General features: G+C 34.5%; 1 protein-coding gene across 2 annotated transcripts in view; it reads right to left on the bottom strand.

Annotated features, from left to right (window-relative positions):
- Positions 1 to 16,711, bottom strand: part of LOC124360051 (nostrin) — a 119,715-nt gene that overhangs the window by 66,418 nt on the left and 36,586 nt on the right. The window lies entirely within an intron of this gene.

Genomic DNA, 16,711 nt, shown 5'->3' on the forward strand with positions numbered 1-16,711 from the left:
AACAATAACGTACAATGATACCACTGATGTTTTAAACCACAGGAAAAACTCGATGATTATACAAAGATGTCAATGAACGACAAATGAAATATTGTTGAAATCTAATGCTTCTTTTTGACACGTTTAAGCCATGAACACAATGAGCGCCTCAGCATGTCAATATATGTGTTCGGGGTGCTTATACATACGTGGTATGAATAAAACTTTATTATTTTTTAAATATGACTAGTCTAAAATATTAAAGGTAAAGTTATAATACTATTCTGTCCTATTTCTATTCTTGTTAATGTGAGAGGGTCCACCACCTCTCTTAATATACGTAGTTTACCTTTTCTTGTTGATGTTGCATAATTTACCACCTCCTCGTCATACTTGTAGTTTACCTTTTCTTATCAATGTTGGATAATCTATCACCTCCTAGTGATACATATAGTTTCCCTTTCCTTGTTAATGTGAGGAGATTTCTTTCTCCTTGTGATACTCGTAGTTTGTTTTTTTCTTGGTAATGTTGGATAGTCTACCTTATTCTGCCACTTCCTTGTTATATTCGTACTTTGCCTTTTCTTGTAAATATGAGACAGTTACTAATTCATAGTCATGGTAAAAATGCTTTTGTCAATAAGAAACCGTCCACACCCTTTGAACGTCTGCCTTCAAACGTTCAAACGTGACTCTAAGTTTGTCCTATCACTGAAATACTAATCACTAACTCGAGATCACGAAACAGTGTAGCCTCGAATACTTTAGAATGGTTGCATCAACATAACTATGTAATAGTCAATCTATCAAAAGCAACCAAGGAATAACCTATGTTGTGTTACAAGTAGTTCGCAGTACGGAATTTCCGATTGTCGAAATACATGGGTATGGCCAATACACACAGAAAGAAAAAGAGATTAGAACGGTAAATATTCCTTTCGGCGTAAACTGAAGAAAGAAGACTTCATGTTTCGTTATCATTTGGAATAACTGAACGGGAGCTAGAGTTTATTAGTTAGAGAGGATAGTTTGTATAACAATGATGGCGCAATGACTCTTTAATGGTTGACAAGGTAGTATAAGCCACTCGTAAACTGAAGAAAGAAGACTTCATGTTTGGTTATCATTTGGAATAACTGAACGGGAGCTAGAGTTTATTAGTTAGAGAGGATAGTTTGTATAACAATGATGGCGCAATGACTCTTTAATGGTTGACAAGGTAGTATAAGCCACTCGTAAACTGAAGAAAGAAGACTTCATGTTTGGTTATCATTTGGAATAACTGAACGGGAGCTGGAGTTTATTAGTTAGAGAGGATAGTTTGTATAACAATGATGGCGCAATGACTCTTTAATGGTTGACAAGGTAGTATAAGCCACTCGTAAACTGAAGAAAGAAGACTTCATGTTTGGTTATCATTTGGAATAACTGAACGGGAGCTAGAGTTTATTAGTTAGAGAGGATAGTTTGTATAACAATGATGGCGCAATGACTCTTTAATGGTTGACAAGGTAGTATAAGCCACTCGTAAACTGAAGAAAGAAGACTTCATGTTTGGTTATCATTTGGAATAACTGAACGGGAGCTAGAGTTTATTAGTTAGAGAGGATAGTTTGTATAACAATGATGGCGCAATGACTCTTTAATGGTTGACAAGGTAGTATAAGCCACTCGTAAACACTGTTAAACAATTATAAACTACATCATCTCGGGACCTTGTAACACATAAATAGTTATAAACCTGTGAAGACTTTTCTAAAAACGTGGACTTTGTTTGGATGTAATTAGTCTGACATTATATATGTTTAACTATATTAACTTGCAATGATTCCATATGATCGTATTCCTCCGTTTCTCTTGGGTTTTCGTTATTTCATAGCATGGCCGCTAAGTTTAAATGATCGGTGGATTATAAAATACATTTCCGTTATGCTATACTTTGCCTATAATAGCTGATATTCCTTTTCCAATCTTTCAATAGCCGTTGTCTTTAAACCGAACAAAACATGAAATTATGAATAAGAGCAATAGCTGCTCATAATTACTTAATACTTCGAAAAGCATGTCATTTTGAGTCTACGTTGGAAAAAAATTCAGATAAAAATTTCGTACTATGCAAACGGCCGCAATATTGCATTGACAAATTTTGTTGGTTGAGACTGGCAACAAACTTATCCAACCCATATGTAAATACTGTATCAGTTCCAAAGTTAGTCAGAAGCTATTAAAAATTACAACGGATCGTTTTCATAAGCACGCGTGCATTTAGGCTTATACAACGTAACAAGTTATATATATATATATATATATATATATATATATATATAGGCTATATATATATATATTATATATATATATATATATATATATAGCCTATATATAAAACTATGGGGGAGGGAGGGAGAGGAGAAGGGGAGAGAGAGAGAGAGAGAGAGAGAGATTTTATGTTCTGAGGCACATAAGCGACAAAAACGCAAAAAGTTCAGTCATGAGAACGATCGCAATAGGTAGATTTCTCAGAAAAAGTCTCACGACATTTACACAATCAACTAGCATTCTTTTCTTATCTTCAGTATGCTGTCATTAGAAGCTGCTACAACGCTAACAGTCGACTACTGTGATAAGCTGTGGGACATAAACTGCTGTGTTGATTCATGCTTCAGTGTCTCTACAATATTCTTTACTATCTAACACAGTTCTGTAAACACTAAGCACTGTAGTTTCAAAAAATGTTTTTATGTTGATTATTTACACTGTTTGTTTAAATTACACTATATGAATAAACATACGGCGGCCATATAGACTTATAATTTAAGTTTGGCATCAAACTGGTTTTCACGTGGTTTTGAACTTATGTAAATCGTTACCGAGATTTCTATTTGTAACTGGCTTAATTATAGCCCAGGATCCGAAAGCCAATTTGCATTGTATAAGCACGCAACCTGATCGATACGAGAATTTCTCCTAAGAAGGTAATCGACCGTCAGCCGATCTAGTTTTGGTGATGTTGAAATGAGAGTATCAAAAAGGTTAAAATATGAAACTATTTATCAGATATCGTAAAATAATATCATCTATGTATAACCATATACATCAAATTTAAAGTTTCTTAATCTACTTGTTTCTTTCTTAGGGTTAATTGTAAGACAGGGCCTTATGGCCCTAAATTAGCCCTTTTGTATATATGATACAAATAAAGTCATTTGAATTTGAATTTGTATGGCAACTATTATTTGAGTGTCTGATGATCGGATTTAAGTACACTAAACTAGCAAACCTTCCTTTCATTGTGCACCTGATGAGACAATAAGACTTTTTTAGATCTCTTCAGACGAACATGACTCCAGATTCCCAAAGTCAAGTCTGAGACAGTCAGATACCAGACGGTGCAATTAAATGAAGGTGAACTGAAGTTAAATTCAACATTAAAATGGAATGTTCCTACCATAGCTATGTTATGTATAACTAGGAAAAATAAAATCTGATAAAAATACATAGTTTCGTCTTTTTAACCCATTTTTAATTCCACCAAAATTAGTTTGGCTGACGTTTCTTAGGAAAAAATCCCATTGTGGTTTCAAGAAAACCCGAATTGTGTGCTTGCTTATTTAGTGCAATTGGCTCTCGGCCACTAAACTACATTGGTAGTCTGTCTTAACTACCAGCAGTTGTACGCCTATGAATGTGGTTCAAGAATAGAAACTGTTCAGGACTGTTGTAGAAAGAGTCTTTTGATTTCAGTCGTCAGATTAATGATGAAATACTTGTCATTCTACTGACAGAATGTTGACTTAATTGTTCCAGAGGAAAGATGTCGGCATATCTGCTCCGGACGAGAGCTGAGAATGAATTGCCTGTTTAACTGCTCCAGTTGAGAGGGATTTATCGGGGATGCCGCTATGGCTGACAGGTTTGGCTATTCTGGCCGAAATAGAATGGCGTGCTTAACTGCTCCAGTCTTGAGATATGTGCCAAATTGAATGTTCCAGCCAAGAGAGAAATGCCCACTAAACTGCTCCAGCCGAGGCAAAATTGCTTTAGGCGACAGGGAATTCCCGTTGTATACGTCCTTCGGGCGGAGTGGTTACAACTACCACTCTAACTGTTCCTACTGATGGAGATATGTTGGAACTGTTCCAGCCAGGATAGATCGACAGATTGACTACTCCAGCCTGAATAGATTTGACGGCTTACTGTTCCAATCAAGATAAACTGCCGCTTAATTGTTCCAGCTACGAATTAAACAGATGAAACGACGTAAGTTGTTGATAGCGGGATTACCACCGGCTTAAATGCTCCAGCTAGGAGATATTTACCAACCAACTGAGGAAAAATTGAAGCCATAACTATTTTGGGCAAAAGTGAATTCTTGGCTTTATTAATTCAGCAGAGAGATAATTTTTCACTTAACTGTTCTAACTGTGAAAATGCTTCTAGTGGAAACAGGTTGGGCTAATCTGTTTCAGCCGAGAGTGAATTGACGCATTAAATGTGTTGTTATCATATGATTTATTTATTTTTCTCAATATTTCTATTTTGTTCTTAGACCTTTAAAAAGGACTTATTAAAACCATAGTTTCCATTCTTTGTTTCAAGTTTGATAATGGAAAAGGAAGGTTTGAAAGGATTTCGTACATTTGCCATCGTTATGTGTTGGAAAAATGTATAACACAACTTTTCGTACACGTACACGTCCAAACATCATGTAATACATTTAGTGACATATAACTATGATAAATATCAGACGCTCTAAAAGGTTCTAGACATATCTAAATTGTCCTATTACACTAAATCTTGACGATTAAAACTTTCCTTCATCCTATTATCCCCTTGATTCGTTGATCGCCAATAAAGAATTTACGAAAGTACCTACCTAAAACGTTCAATTTAAAAATTAATAAAATTGTCAGGTAATTTTAGCTTAAGTTCGGGTAGAGGAGGGGTAACATCTCTAATACTCGTAAATTATATTATTCGTAATTGAAGAAATTCTTAAATGAAGTGCCTCCAATATCATACAGTTTTAAAACAGCCATCTTTAAAACATTCACTGATATATTCATATTTTACTAAACATTGTCAATACTTATTGCCTTATAATAAGTAGCCTCTTTGGATCCGTCCGCTTAAGCTTTACGAAACATCGAAATTATGCCCGATAAAACCTGTATAGTTAACGACTACACGATGAAAGTAAACAACTCGAAATTAATTCATTACTCCAATCATCTCTCAAGGTGAAATCTCCCCGTTTTTAAGCTCAAGGTCGGAATCAGTTAATCGATCATATCCGTTGATTACCGATTAATGTTATGTATAGGTTGGCACACCTGCTCCGTCATAACCTAACCTTGCTCGACGCTCGTCAGCTGATCGCGACTTTTCCGTAATTGAAGCGTCAAGTTGAAGGTCGCTTCACCACTGACACCGTCAACGTCATACTGGAGAAAGTAATGCGCCTGCTTACATTGTGTGCGCTGTCGGATCGCTGGCTTACTGAAAGTAAACAAAAACACAATGGAGTATGAAATGGGTGTTTCTATTCTTCCATAGTAAACATCGATTACGACAAAATCTGAAAATAATACCAACCGTGTCCAAAGGTTTAATGTCCTCGGCTCTGCGGCGGAGATGAGGTTATCTAATGGGTTTTCGAAACTGCTACTTTACGTTCTTTTCTACAAACATTTTGACGTTCTTTCATAGGTCATAAACTAAAATAACCAGTTATACTTGACAATTATATTTAGGACATTAAAGGGCAGCTCATTCAACAATGCAACTTTCCAAACAATATTTTTGTTACGGGGTTTTATTAAAGACCCAACGGGGACTTCTTAAAATCGCATCTGTCCGTTTGTGCGATGTATCTTGATGGAAAAGTCCTAGAGACGAAGCTTGATACATAGTTTCCTCTTAGTCCAAGCAAAGGACGTAGCCAGAAAAAGTGTGGGAGGGGTCAAGACGAAATTGCCCCCCCCCCGGAAACATTCAAATTTTCGAAACTTTCAAATTTAAGAAGCAAAATGGTGAATTTTGCACAAAGGTTTTACGTCTATGAATACGTTGTATTGACGATTGGTATTTATAATATTATGGAGGCAATGCCTTAGTAGGCTGTGCAGGATTAATAATTTAAATTGATTATACTTATGTAGTAATGTAATTAAAAACAAGTTGCTTTTACTGTTTGTAAAACACAGTACATAGTATAGAAATCCACATTGAGAAATTATAATATGTAAAGAGTTTTTACAAAAGTAAAACTCTTCTAAACTTCTGAAAAATCGTATCTAGCTCTGGAAAAACTTATGTTTTCCTGTAGTGGACAAAAAATAAGACAAGTGCAGTCAACTGCTCTTTTCCCATTTAATTCCTTATAACGTTCTTGACCCGTTTCAATGTTGAGAACGATCTTTCTGCAGTAATACTGAACTACAACTCAGTAATACTGAACTATTTAAATAATAATAATACTTTGCTAAAATATTGAATAAAAAGATATTGAATGTTTGAGGGGGTCCTTACCCCTTACCCTTATTGGCTACGTCCTTCAGTCCAAGGAATATCTTTATTGATTTTGGTCTAAACGTAAAAGAGGAGTAGGCCTACGTAGGTCTGTGCAGTAACTCGTTCGATACGTTCAATCGGATCCTTGAATACTCAATTGTATCCGTTTATTTGGTTCTATTTCCACAACACTTTCTAGCCTCAAAATACTTACATAAGGATAAGAAATTTAACTAAATAAAGTCTATAATTGTTTTTTTCCAATAGATCCATAGGCAAGAACTCAAACATTTGTTTCATTACATTATACCCCCCAGGTTAGGGTTTTGGGGTTGCCAAAAATACCACCGTATACTGAATTCCATTTCTGCTATAAAAACAGAACAATTTCATGACATAGGTACGGATCCATGTTTAAGAAATTTAATAAATCTATAACAGTTTTCACCCCCAACGAACAGTTTTTACATGAATTCATAAAATCACTGTACTGTATTTAAACCTTTTTAGAATATTTACAAGCCATTAAGAATAACTATGACACGCCGTGTGAGACAGATTTGAACCAAGACAACTACTGTAGAGTTAAAGTTGCCAAGTATAAATGTGTCAACGGCCTGTTAATGGGAACTGTAGTGCTTCCTCAGTTAGATTACAGTTTATCACAACATTATGGTAATTGCGACAAGCTCGCGCGCACGCTGCTGACAACAGCCGAGATAACGCCTCTCCACCGCTCAGAACCGCTGTCACTTTCTCTCCTATATAGACTGTATCGATACTATCCGTATCCGCTCTTACGTATCGACGTAAATACTTTGACGTGTTGATATATAACCTCTAAAATTACTTCATTCCCAAACTAAACTATACTTAACTAGGTGGTGTAATGTAATGATCAAATGTTTGAGTTCCAACCTATGGATGTATTGGGGAAAAAATAATTCTCTTTTAAATTTAGTTAAATTTCTTATGCTTACTTTAATATTTTAAGGTAACGGACGAGTTATTGCACAAATCTACGTAATACTCTTTTAACTTTAATCCAAACTCAATAAAGTTGTTCCTTGGACTTAAGGACGTAGCCAGCGAGGGGTGCGGGCCCACCTCAAATTTTCAATATCTTTTCATTCACTTTTTTAGCAAACTTCTATTATTATTTAAATAATTCAGTATTACTGCTATGTACTGCTAAAAGATCGTTCTCCACTTTGAAACGAGCCAAGAACTTTTTAAGGAACAAAATGGATAATGAGCAGTTGACTGCACTTGCCTTACTTTCAGGCCACTACAGGAAAATAATATCTCCAAACCGATTTTAGATTGCTCAGAAGTCAAGAAGAATTTTACTTTTGTAAAACTCTTTTACATATTATAATTTCTTGAGGTGGATTTGTATACTATGTACTGTGTTTTTCAGACGGTAAAAGCAACTTTTTTAGAATATAACTGTATTTTATAACATAATATATGTACAATTTATGTTGAGTTTTGGTTAATTTCATTATGCGAAAAAAGCCCACAGAGAATAAAGCGATATTTTCGAAAAAAAAGCGCACAAAGCCCAATGTGATAGTTTAGGGTAGGGGTTACGTTGTCAGGACATGAATACTTGGAACTGCTTGGAAGTGAGTCATCGCGAAATACAATAGCCCATGTACATTCCTCCTGACCATCCACCACAGTTCACTCAACCCTTCAGGTGTGTCATCACGTATTTTCCGATCGGTACTTCCTGACGTCATACCATGAGCTACATCGTCCAACTTTTCCAACCCCAGATCACGTTTAAGAAAGGGGAAAAGAACCGATTGGAAATGTCCCTAGCCATCAGCGCGGGCTTTGGTGGCAGCGTCAGCGGACCCCCGCTCTTATTGCAAAAAAGGAAAACATCCCTTGAGGTAGTCCCCAAATTTAAGCTCAAGTCACGTTGGCGCTCTGTGAGCATAACGTTCCTTATTTCTAAGAACATAAGGGTTGGATTCCTTTTATTAATTGTGCGTTTTTTTTGCAATACCCTCCATTTCACCTTCCGCTTAGCCAGTCCTGTTAGCATACCTAGTACTAGTTGTATATCCTTCTTGCGTAAATCGACAAATCTAGTCCAATCTTTAGCATAAGCAGAGATAATAATTTTTGATTGTTAATGTTGAGTTAAGTTCAAATTCGCCTTCCTGTAAGTGCAGCGTCTGAAATCTGACTGTCATAGGGTTGACTCGTGGAATCTGGTGCTCACATCCGTCTGAAGAGACCTAAAAGAAGTCGGTGACGAAGAAGCTCAAATCGTACTCACTTGCATTGTTTCAACACCAAAGACACTAGACTATAAAATCAACTGTAATCTAGATGTCTCATCAGCTACACAATGTAGGGCACTACGATGTTTTAGACGCGATCCCAAAGCAGAGCGGAGCAACCGAGTTTTATTTTTATTCGTGGCACATAAAATGCGTAGAACATAGTTGGAATATGAATTACCAAGATAGATTAAAAAGTTATTGCATCAAATTATTATAAACAATATAATAGTTTTTTATTTCCCGTTCCCTTCGTATATCAAAAGTTTAGACATATTTAGTAATATCTTAAATAAACGACCTAGAGATGCCAGGGAAAACACAGCCAGTTTAGTAACCCTGATTATCAGTGATGAGATCGGCAAAGCCGGTATCTTATGAAACATAATTCAAGGCTGGTAAGATTAAATCCGGCATAACTCGTACATTACGAATCCTGACTCAAATCAATAGGGAATCAACTGTCGATGAAGCCTGTATATACATTAGCAATCCTTCAGGTCTGGTAAGAAATAGAGTCGGCCAATTCTAGTGAATTGTGTTGCTCACTTCACCTTTTTTTCTTCTTTTTATTTTCTCAGTCATAAATTAACCACTGAATAAATCATTAAAATACAGCTCTCTTTGTAGCTGTATCATCAAGTTTATCAACTTCATCCAAATAAATTCTCACTTTTCTTTCATTTTCATTTTGATAAAAATTGATTTTTATATTCTATATTTTATATATATTCAATTTCATTTCGTTTTTAAAGTCAATGAATATACTAATAATGTATCTTTTGTTACTTTTTTGGAGAATAAACGATTTTGTTTTGATTTGATACCATTAAGCTGGACAAACAGATTTGTTTGGAAAATTTAGTATAGGTACTTCTAATAATGATTTCAAATAGAGAAAGGAAGTTAATGGGGAAATGATATTTAGTTACTTTTAATGCGAAAACCCAAACAGTAAATAGTTTGTGGTTTGTATAGTTGGTTGTATAGAAACGGGTGCTAGTTGTACGGCACTATTTATTTGTCAGTGTTGTCATGAAGTTAGAAATATTCACATATCTCTGCAGGACTTGGTTCTCTTTCTGATCATATAAGGCACAGAACTACTGAAGTAAAAAGAAATTACAGTGTTTTTTTCATTTGTGAAATACATGTTGAATTCCACGCCTGCTTCTCATATATTACATGGAGCACATCTCCACTCTATTTCTTTCTGCTTGCCTACAATATTTTTATGACAACCTATCAGATTTAGTACTCGATTCGAAGGGAACTTCAAGTCTACTAACTGTAGTCAGTTCTTCAACCGAAGTGCCATCAGACATTATCACCTGTGACACTCAACATGAGGAAACTGATAACAACTAACAGTTCACGTGTCGGTCGACCTCTCTTGTTGTCAAAAGGGAAATTTCCGCTGTTATTTGCAAAACAGGTCTTGTAGGTTTGAAAATTCAGTAGTTTCTACCAGAAAACTCTCAACGGATCAATGACTATTTGTAATTTTCTCTAAATAAGTATAATTTCAGAAAACTATCTATAGAAATGTAAGCTCAGTTTCATTCTACAAGCACGCAACCCGGGTTTCTTAAAAACTGTAGAGAAGTTTCCCATAAAAAAATAAATCTACTGTCTACCGTGCTAGTTTTAGTGGTAATCGAAATGGGAGAAGGGTATCAAAAAGATTAAAAGAGCTTTAAAAATAATTTCCCCCGATCATAATTTTCGTAGTCTAACACAGTTAAAACCAACCGCCAGACACGTACATAAATGTAAATCATTGTCAACTAACCATATACTGACCCTTAAATTGACGACTGTCCCTTTATCTTGTCTGACAGTTATATAACTATTATTAAAGTGTCTGAGGATTAGTTTTATGTTTTTCAACCTCGAAAAATATATTTGTATATTTTCTTAACCCTTTTGATACCATGTCATTTTAACCTCCACCATACTCGATTTCTGTCTTAGAAAATGTCCTTATCTATTTCAAGAAATCTCAGGTTATATATTTATACGAGTGCAAATTGTCTCTCAGCTCCTAGAGATTACTTTATCTAATATTATGTAATAAAATTTATGAAGAAATGGAATTTTATGATATATGATGGTAATTACAATTCATTCCTGAGTACAAAATTAGTCTCATAAAAATGTAAAATGATTGAAATGACTTATGTAATTTACTCGATTTTTTTATTTCTTACTTTCGCACCTGACGAAGGGGATGGATTCCAATGCTCGAAACTTCGTGTATTGACATTTTGTAACATATAACGGTGGCAAATGTATGAACCCTATTATCCTTTCAAACCTTCCATCGTCATTATCAAATTTTAAACAAAGAACTTATGTGATATAGGAACATATATACTGTTACTAAAACACTGGCATCATCGACTACATCTCACCAGTCTTTAAAATCGTGTTTAACAATAGATCAGCTAGATTTAAGATAAGCTTCGTATTTTCCACCTAATATGCATACAAAGCAGCTTGTGATGGCGTCATATAGTAACTTTTTCAAAACTTTATGTGGAACGTTTCTGTTTTATAAGCATAACAATAATAAATTATATAATCCTACCATATATTTTACTCACCCTTCAAAAGAATGATCTATAAATACGCTGTTGGACAGCCCGCTATACTGAATGGTTGCTTAAGAAATATTAGACAATAGACCTCATCCCACTTCCGATAAACGAGAGGAAATGTTAAGCGGACAACAATGGCTATTGTTGATTGCTTTGCTGAGATGCTGTAATGAAGTGGCGTGAATGTATGGTCAGACTTACTCTAGTGTTTATAGCTTGAGGACAATGAACCCCATGGGCTCTATAACTATCGAGATTTCGACAAAATACGAACAAACATTCTGAAGGTTGGTGGTTACAGACTACAAATTGATTATTAAACTTAATCAGTAATGCAAAGTTTTTAGATCACCAATACAAAATTTTCAGACGAACAGTACTAAATGCTCGGGTCACCAATGCTACACTTTATAATCGAACAAAAAATAATTCTATGAATCAAACTAAAATTCTTGCTTCAACAATTTTTCAAAATTTCTGCGGTTAAATCCGTAAATCAAACCAATATGCAAAAATAATGGAGTACCAGTATGATATTGTTGGGTCACCAAAGCCTTTAATTACCAATGCCAAATTCTTGGTCATCAATGCAAAACCTCCATAAAAAAGCTAAATTTCTAGATCCCGAATGTAAAATCCATCCTCCAGATTAATGAAATGATGTGACACAATATGAACGTTTTACTTTATTTTAGTTAATTTTAGAATCAGTACAAATATACACCCGCTTTATAATTATAGGCTCTTTGTATTAGGTACATTCATTAATAAGTAATTAAAATTAAATACGAGTAGTTTTGTTGAACATTTTTGAACACAACAAGAATATATATGCTACGATGAACAATTCTTTTTCGTGTTCAAATTGTGTTGATGTGAATCTATACTTAAAAGGATCTTCCACTAAAAAATTAGACTTCTTAATTTTACATGTAAAATTTTGCGACCCTGAAAATCAATATGGGGCATTCCGGTTTGTATATGAAACTGCAGAAGATTTGAAAGATTTTCTCATTCACAGAGTAGAAAATTATGCTTTTGCCTGCAATACAGAGCCAGGAACTCCCTAAAATCTATAATTTACTATAATCTTTTTTCTCGAAAGTTGCAGAACTGTTAGAACAAAGCCAAACAAGACGAAAAGTTACATGAGAACTAGTGTCACAAGAAATTCTTTGTTATTTGCTACAAAGTATCTGTGAATATGGGACAATTTATTCTGATAATATTTTATTCTGTTGGACAGGACAGTCTAACACTTCGCTATTATTACGAGCAAACACTTTGATCACAATAATATTAGGAAAAGTAAAAGGTCATAAAGGTAAAATGTTCCGATCTAGACTTGTAGCCAAACCGGAAGAGGAAGAAAGCTGGCACCACGTCGGTGTTCTATCTCTGGTATATGACCGAGAGTATGGTCCCGGGGACACGGCAGACATTCACCTGAGAGAGACACGTGTGGGGATACAACTGGCACCACATCGGTGTTCTATCTCTGGTATATGACCGAGAGTATGGTCCCGGGGACACGGCAGACATTTACCTGAGGGAGACACGTGTGGGAATACAACTGGCACCACATCGGTGTTCTATCTCTGGTATATGACCGAGAGTATAGTGCCGGGGACACGGCAGACATTTACCTGAGGGAGACACGTGTGGGATTACAACTGGTACCGGCATCATCTCTGGTATATGGTCCTATTGGAGTAAATGTCAACAGAACCTTTTTTTTTATACTTAACTTAAATAGCAAATTTATTTTTGGTATAATGACGGTAACAGAAACGGTCGCTAGAAGAAAAAACCATCTTTTAAAATTTTTTCTTGGGATAGATTCGATATTCTTTCCTAGAATATTACGGGTTCGGGCAAAATAAATAGACAGTTGTGCAATAGCTATCTTACTGTATTTGCGATGGGGGAAAGGAGACATAGAGAGACGTGAGCAAACTCTGGACATGTTCCTCGATCTCTCTAAAACTTTCGATTGTTTTCACCACGAAACTCAGCTGAATGCACTGGACACATGTACAGTACGTGACGTTTTTTTCACTTCAGGGGTTCCCATCGCACCTAAAATAGCAGAAATTAAAATGTGCAGGTAGAAATCGTACAATCATGATCCGTCTCTCTCCCAGGAAAATTGCCCTAACCCTGTGTTGTTTTAGTGTTTGTATAAATTGAAAAGTAATCCGATATTGACACAATAGTATTCTCTGGAATATGTCAAAATAAAAACTGAGAACAACTGAACATTATTATTTATATCCAAAATAATTCCTGTACTTAGTTTTTCAGTGATAGCACCTTGGAAATAAACTTTTCCAAATTGAAACACTTGATCATTTGTTTATGGTAGGTCTAAAATGAAGATTGGCCGATAGTAGTGGTAACAGACACCATCAAAGGGAAGTTAGTACTAACCACTTCTTGGAAAAAGGCTGGACAGGAGTTTTATCTGGAATTACCAAGTCAACAGCGTTGTTCTACAGTTGCGTCAGACTATTTGCATTTCTTAATTATTGTTCTCACTGATTGTAGAGAAAAGACATATTACCGCCTTAGTGCTATACAAGAATAGAAAGAGTATGTAAGTTGCAAAAAATGTCATTCCAGTCATTTTAAAATTGTAAGTTAAATAGTCTTTCTCGGGCGTTCTGTCGATGGGAACATGACGAACCACTGGGTTATAAAATGATGGATTAGGAGAGTAATAAAGAACTGAACATATGACGTTCCTTTTCCAATGCAGTTCAATCTATAGACTTGCTGTAAAACGATTTCATTTCATCGTTGTACCCCATTCTGACTCAATACTCAAGGACATACTTGATGTAGTCTCGAAGAGAAGAGACACCTGGAAATCTCAAGATGAACTACAGTCTCCCGAAACATAATTGAGACAGGTCACAGCAATTGGGAGAAGCCCTCGTCCCATCATAAATCCTATACTGGTTATTTAACATATACACAAATTATGGAGTTCCAAACGTACTGGAAAGATCGAACCTAGAGTAACGTACGGTATTATATTGTTATAATGTTACTATATGATCTAACGATTGTGCTTTGTAAGACGTTTGCTCAAGATAGTTTATACAGAGCATATTTTTTCTTAAAACTTTAACTGTTTTTGTTAAAAACAATTGTCACAGTGAAATTATTTATTTTTTTACTATCAGCTTCACACAGGTTTATCATTTTCAGCATAGCTAAAGATAAACATGTGAGTTGTCAATATTTAAAAATAAAATAAACTACACCAATGAAGAAATAGTCACATATTTTTCATAGCTTAGTGAGCTTCGTCTCAACATTCAATAATAAGTACTCGCAACAATTTAAGTATTCATCTACTGAATAGTATGCCCGTTTAATGAGATAGCATTTTAAAGAAGTTAAAATGCATTTATGGAATTCTCACTCTTTAGATATAGAGGCAATTATTATAGATTTTGAGAGGTGAATAATAAGGACTTTTCGAATAGTTTTAATAGATCTATGGTGTATTGTAGGGTTGATTTATGATGTTATAATAGTGCAATACTTGATAATAGGGTTTCTAGGATATACAGAGATGGTAAGGTGAGAATTTTATGGTTTTTCAAAATTATTGGTTTGCAGGATTTCCTCTTATTAAGTTTTAACATGGTTCTAATTATATATTTCTGAGTTTAATGGACGACACATCATTGTAATAAAGGATGCAATCCAGCAGGATATATCCTTAATTTTATTTTATTTATATGACGGAATATCAGCAATTGCGCATTATGCCAGTCTTTGGCACGGTGCGAGCTGTGTCTGGTTGACCATCAATTCTATTTCTCAAATAAAAATCCAATCCATAATAGATAAAAGTGCGAAAAATTTAATATATTTGTCTGGAAGTTATAGAACTCACACCATATATCTGATGTTAAAGTTAATTTTTTAGAATGAAGGGTTTAAAAAAATGTACTTAGTGATTGTATTAAAACTTGTCATTAAGATGATACTATCTCTAGATTTACCAAGCAACCATATCGCAGAACTCTTAACTAACCAATGACTATTCAAATTTATATTGAATAACAGACCATTTCACTAGTCGATTTAATATACCTTGTTTGAATGTACTTTTGTGCTATTTTATAAGTTTATTTAATCAGTTCAGATAGAACTTGTTATCTGATGTGAAGGTAATGCGATTGGGTTTTGTTGAAATCTTGTTTTATTTCAAAGTCATATGCCTTAAAAACTCTTAGTTTTAAGTTTTTTTTTAAAATTAGTTATCAGTACACGAAGGATTACTGGCATTTATAATGGAATTTTTTCAGAGTCAAATAAAAACGGGTGTCGATAAAAATATAAGTTTTAACAGTCTCTTCATAAGTTATTCCTTCAGGAAGTGACATGCACAATTATTTATGAAAACAGAATTTACATATTTTAAAATAAGTATAGTCTTCAAAAACTGTATTACTAATATTGTAAGAATTAAATTTAGTATTACATAAGACATGTTATTCCCTATATTAAGTGTTCTACAAATAATTCATTTCATCATCTTTAACCATTTTTTAGTCTGTTTATAAGATGCGCCTAAACTTCCAAACTCCCAAATGCACCTCACAGCAGAGTCAAACCATTTAAAATTTAGAAAGAGGCTTAGGTTATTTCTTTTTGAAAATTTTTTTACAACTTAAGTTAATTGAAATGCCTACTCCTCGTGGAATAACCAAAAACGTTTATCTGTCTTCAGAAAATGTATTTTGAAGGACATTGACCAATAAAAAAATAATTTCAACTAAAACCCGATTGTACCACGTAAAGAGATTATTGACAAAGCGTCAAAACATCTAGGTAAATACATTTTTTATTTAAACGTAGCCATGAAAGTGAAGAAAATCTGAGACAGGTTGAGTGGTTTTTAAGACCAGCTACTTGCACGTCGGATTTGCAAGTAATCTCAGCAAAGAGTTCGTGATTCCTGACGTCAGACAATTCCTTTTAGCCTAGTTTCAATGCCATCTTAGGGCGATGAAAAAAAATGACTTTAGAGGCAGTTTTAAATCAGCACACTCACATAATAGAAATTATGTTATTATGTTGTTGATAACTCTTAAAACACTAGTATTAGTAGAGTCCGCATTAGTATTTAGTATTGGCCTATTGGTTAATGGCAAGTTAATCTTAACTAATGTCAACGTTTTTATTCTTTTATATTCGCCATAAAAACGTACTTAACTATGTTAGTATCTCAAATTGGTAATTGTTTCCAAATCGATAGTTAAATGTGAATATTAAAAGGAACTAATACTGTTCATTCAATTTGGA

Source organism: Homalodisca vitripennis, chromosome 4, assembly GCF_021130785.1.
Source record: "Homalodisca vitripennis isolate AUS2020 chromosome 4, UT_GWSS_2.1, whole genome shotgun sequence".
Lineage (NCBI taxonomy): Eukaryota > Metazoa > Arthropoda > Insecta > Hemiptera > Cicadellidae > Homalodisca > Homalodisca vitripennis.